The sequence below is a fragment of the Nerophis ophidion genome, linkage group LG16 (assembly GCF_033978795.1).
Source record: "Nerophis ophidion isolate RoL-2023_Sa linkage group LG16, RoL_Noph_v1.0, whole genome shotgun sequence".
NCBI classification, from domain to species: Eukaryota; Metazoa; Chordata; class Actinopteri; order Syngnathiformes; family Syngnathidae; genus Nerophis; species Nerophis ophidion.
Window position 1 is genome coordinate 5,380,952 of NC_084626.1, and position 5,507 is coordinate 5,386,458.

General features: G+C 42.8%; 1 protein-coding gene across 1 annotated transcript in view; it reads right to left on the reverse strand.

Annotated features, from left to right (window-relative positions):
- tfeb (transcription factor EB) overlaps positions 1-5,278 on the reverse strand; it is a 162,631-nt gene extending 157,353 nt beyond the window's left edge. Inside the window, exon 1 of the mRNA XM_061922611.1 lies at positions 5,033-5,278. The gene's annotated coding sequence lies outside the window, so the exon portion shown is untranslated. The remainder of the gene's footprint in view (positions 1-5,032) is intronic.
- Positions 5,279-5,507: the final 229 nt, after the last annotated feature.

A 5,507-nucleotide genomic window follows, 5' to 3' on the forward strand; every position in this document is an offset into this window, starting at 1 on the left:
GGACAATCTAACCACTAAGCCAGGGGTGTCAAACTCAAATACAGAGTGGGCCAAAATTTAAAACTGAACGAAGCTGCGGGCTGAGGTTGAACAAATTAATCCTTTAATAGGGATCCAAAAAAGTTTTGCATTGAATATTGACCAAGCAAGGCTTATATAACTTTATAGTGACATGCAAAACCGAGTTTTAAATAATAATAATTAAAAAGTATCAATGGCATATCAAATAAAATAACAATACAAATTGAATGCCTCTTTTCGGCGGCGGGTTCGAGTTGGGGTGGGATTTGGTGGTAGCGGGGGTGTATATTGTAGCATCCCGGAAGAGTTAGTGATGCAAGGGATTCTGGGTATTTGTTCGGTTGTGTTTATGTTGTGTTACGGTGCGGATGTTCTCCCAAAATGTGTTTGTCATTCTTGTTTGCTGTGGGTTCACAGTGTGGCGTATATTTGTAACAGTGTTAAAGTTGTTTATACGGCCAACCTCAGTGTGACCTGTATGGCTGTTGACCAAGTATGCCTTGCATACACTGTGTGTGTGCATGAGCTGCATATATTATGTGAGTGGGCCGGCACGCTGTTTGTATGGAGGAAAAGCGGACGTGGCAACATGTAGAGAACGCCAAAGGCAGTGCTTTTACGGCCCGCCCCCAATATTTTTGTCCGGGTGGAAATCGGGAGGGTTGATGAGTATGAGTATTAGTGGCAAATGCGGTGTTGCAGCGGCGGGCCAGCTCTAATGTTAATTTGATATTGCCTCAGGGGCCAAATGAAATTACACAGCGGGCCATATTTAGCCCGCGGGCCAGAGTTTGACACCCATGCACTAGGCCACTGAGTAGGTTAGAGTATGTACGTATTAATGCCGGTTGTGCTTACCGACCTGGAAGCAATTCCATTTTGTGTATTAAGTGTGAACAGCAGATGGCAGTTACACATAAAAAATACGTGTGGACTGCAGGTTGATGCCCGTTCAATAAATGACGCTAGCAAGTAAGTAAGCACAAAAAGGTGATGTTTCATTGAGAATAGAGAACATTACACACGGCGCTCAAAAATCTGTCAAAATGGTTTAGTATGATTTTGGTAAGCTACGAAGCCACATCGCTTGATGGGTTGTCGGAGCATTACGGCTACCATAGTCAGACGTACTGTGCTTCAACCTGAATAGAAAGTACTTTATTGATCCTTGGGGGAAATTCAGTACCACAGTTTGCTCACAATAAATAATAATAATAATAAATAATATATGACATATATTTTATATATAATATATAAATAATATAAATATATTCTACATTTAAGTGCAGTCAAGAAGGAACATATGCATTATACAGTCTGATGGCTGTCGGTATGAAGGACCTCCTGTGTCGTTCCGTGTTACATTTTGGGAGTCTGAACCTTCCACTGAACGTGCTCATTCTCTCCGCAAGGTCCGAGTGTAGTGGGTCCATAATGGCTAGGAGTTTTGCTATACTTCTCCTCTCTGACACCACCACCAGAGAGTCCAGCTCCATTCCCACCACGTTACTGGCCTTCTCTACCAACTTGTCCAGTCTGTTTGCGTCCCTCACTCTCAGCCCGCTGCCCCTGCAGGCCACGGCGTACAAGAAATCGCTCACCACCACCGACTTGTAGAACATCTTCAACATTTTTGTACAGACGTTGAAGGATCCTAGCCTCCTGAGGAAGTAGAGGTGGTTCTGTCTCTTCTTGCAGGGGGCCTCAGCGTGTTTTGACCCATTCAGCTTGTTGTCTAAGTGTACTCCGAGGTATTTATACACCGGTATTATTATGGTAGACCACAAGGCAGGAAATTAAATGATCTCAAACATACCCACAAACGAGGCACAATGATGCAATATGTTCATACAGCTGGCCTAAATAGCATGTCATGGATTGACCAAATAGGCCTGACAAGCACGCCGACAAATCCATAAAATCAACAAAGCTCACTTTTGTGCATTAATGCACAGTATAAAACATTTGGTGGACAAAATGAGACAAAGAAGGAGTGGCACAAAACACGTCTTTCTGTGGCAGCATCGGAGAAAGTTGTACATGCAAACAAACTTCGATGAGTTCAAGGATTGCTGAAATTAGTACGACAAAATCAGTGAAGCATGTATAACATAAATAGAGGGATTTTTAACAATTAGGACGGTTTGTGTCATGTTTGTTCTCCTACAGCGGGGGTGCCCATTACGTCGATCACGAACTACCGGTTGACCGCGAGGGGTGTGTCAGTCGATCTCTAGCCAGGCTTTTTAAAAAAATAGACCTGAAAAATAGCGATCATCAATCTTCACTAAGACGTCACTTGATTGACATTCACGGCACCCGAGGATCTTGTGAGATGACGCTGGCTGCTGGGAGATCATTATTATGAAAAAATGACCGAGAGGAAGCTTTCCGAGACTCTTATTTAGTTAGCGCAGGCAGCATGAAGCAGGGCTTTTATTGTGAAGATAGGAAATGTGCAGTCGGCCTTTAGAGTTTTGACTGAAGGTACGGCGCAAGAGTCTGTTGAAATAAAAAGTGTTTCTCGCCTTCCTCTCGGTCATTTTTTCATAATAATGATCTCGCAGCAGCCAACGTCATCTCACAAGACTTTCGGGTGCCGTGAATGTCAATCAAGCAAGCTACGGAATTTACCGCCAATGTTTTTCTTGTAAAGAGTATGGAAGCTGGATGAATAAAATGCCAAAAAACAACCACTTTAATGTGGTATTGTACAGAAAAGACAACTTTTTTTCTCTTCCATTCGAAAATATGGGCGTTATCATCATTACTGTCTGATACCAATCAATGCAAGTCATCAGAATCAGGTAATACACCAACTTATATTCTTGTCTTTGTGAAAGAAAGACATTTATATGTGTTACACATGCTTGTATTATCATTAAACACATTTAACTTGTTAACAAAAACGTCTCTTTCATAAATAAATAAATATAAATTATATATATGAATGAGTTAGATCCCCTCGAGTTGGTCAATTGAAAAGTAGCTCGCCTGCAGAAAAAGTGTGGGCACTAGAGATGCGCGGTTTGCGGTCTCATCCGCGGAGTACGCGGATAAACCGCGGGTCAGGCGGTTGACATGACGAAAAAATAAGTTTTAATTAGATTCGGGCGGGTGGCGGTTGAACCTTACGGAAATATTTTATATACATGGTTCTGTGATCGGTATCCCTTGCCATTCAAAATGCCATTTAAGACCCATGTCATATAGCGAAGAAGACAATAGGAGACGCTTATATTCTCTAGAATGACTGCTGGCAGTCACCCAGATAATAAGTATTAGGGCGTGCTATGAAACCATTGGCTTTGTCGCCTTCTACAACATGTACGATCTGATTGTCAGTCCAGCATCATGTTGTGTGTGGCTTCCGCGGCAACACGCACACGACTGCAAGGCATACTAGGTGACACAGAGTACACTAATGGTTGTGGTATAAACAATTTTAACACTCTTAGTAATATGCACCACGCTGTGAAGCCACACCAATTAAGAACGACAAACACATTTCGGGAAAACATCCTCACAGTGACACAACATAAACGCAACACAACAAATACCCATAATCCTTTGTATTCATGACACTTCCTGACTATTTTATACACCCCACTAGCAGCGGGGTTGGGGCGCGGGGGTGTAAAATATATTCAGGATATTCGCACGGATACAAAGGATTCTGTGGATTTCTTGTGTTGCGTTTATGTTGTGTTCTCCCGAAATGTGTTTGTCAATCTTGTATTGTGTGGCTTCATAGTGTGGCGCATATTAGTAAGTGTTAAAGTTGTTTATATCACAACCATCAGTGTACTCTGTATCACCCAGTATGCCTTTCAATCCTGAACATGTAATTGCGGAAGCTGCACACTACATGTTGCCGGACTAACAATTGGTTTGTACATGTTGTTGAAGGTGTCAAAGGCAATGGCTTCATAGCACGCCCATATTCTTGTAATCAGGATGAACGCAATTGGATAGTCGCGGGAACGTCAGCGGCTCCAATTGTCATCATTACTCTGTAAAACGGGCGGTTAGGGGGCGGGTACGGTCCTGATAAAATGTTGGTTCGGGTGAACGGCGGGTGGATGACGACTTTGGTGATGCGGATGCGGATGATATAATTGCCTATCCGCGCATCTCTAGTGGGCACCACTGTCTTACAGAAACCATATTCAAAGAAAAAATATGTTTTTTTCTTCATCTTTTTCCATTTTCTCACATCTTTGAAAGAAGTCCAGGGAGCCACTAGGGCGACGCTAAAGATAGAGCCACGGGTTGCTGACCCCCGGTTTAGGTGGTGGCTTTTTGTTGTTAAGGCGGCCGCCTTAACAACAAAAAGCTGCGGGAAACCCTGACATGACATGCGCACTAATAATAAACACGCGGCGTGCGATTAAAGCCTGGTCGGGACAGGACACCACGTTAACGGGACACAAATACAGCGGCGGTACCGTCACCTCTTTGCCGAAGGACTTGAACCCGCCAATGTAGTTGACATAGTCCCCAGCTTTATACATAGCAACATAGCCTGGGGCTGAGGTGTTGTTACTGATACAGGGCCTGGCTGCTGCTCAGAAAAAGGGCAAGAGTGTGACACTCAGTAAAGGGGGGGTGAGCAAAAATCTGTGGTCCAAATTGACAACAAAGAAGTGAAGAGAAAGACTAATATCCTACTTTTTAGGTTATCTCAAAATAATATCCCGATTTAAGTCTTACAACATTTTTTTGCATACAAAAAAAAATGTTTATTTTTATGAAATGGTTGAATGTGCATTGTATCAATAGTTTTTTTTTTAAATATATGCTATATCTATATGTATATATGTATATATATGTACTATATCCACTACTAATAACCAGCTTGAGTCCCATATGAGTTGTATTTCAAAATCAAAGCACACACCACACACACACAACTAAAAGGAAATATCAAACATTTAAAAGAAAAAAAAGTAGTTTGATGTTGATTTGGGTGTTGTTTTAAAAGTAGCGTGTTGCTGAAATGTCAACTTACCAGCTGTGAAGGTCAGAAGGAAGGCAGTCAGTCAGTCAGTCAGCGGGGAAAAGAGCGCGCCAACACGTCCCTCGGGCACACAAAAACTACACACAAAGTGCTGAGCTTTCGGTTAGTAAAAGATGATTCTTCTCGATACTTCCACGCGTCGCCACACGCCGCGTGAAATGTTTTTTGGGGGGACTGTCGAGTTGTTGTCACAGCTCGGCGCGTCTCCGCCAGTCACCTGTGCCGCCACCAATGGAATCGCCGCGCGGGGGATTGTGGGTAATGAAGTTCTACTGCCACTCGGGGACTATTAATAGACGATGACGTGGGCGCTGTTGTCAACAGTCAACGGAACGAGGCAACAGGTCACTACCGACTTTAGACCGAAAAAAAAATTGTGGAAACTGTATTATTTATAACTTTTATGTGACGCTCGGGCATTTTTATGATCATAAGTGTGAGGAAATTTAGGAATTTACAATAGACC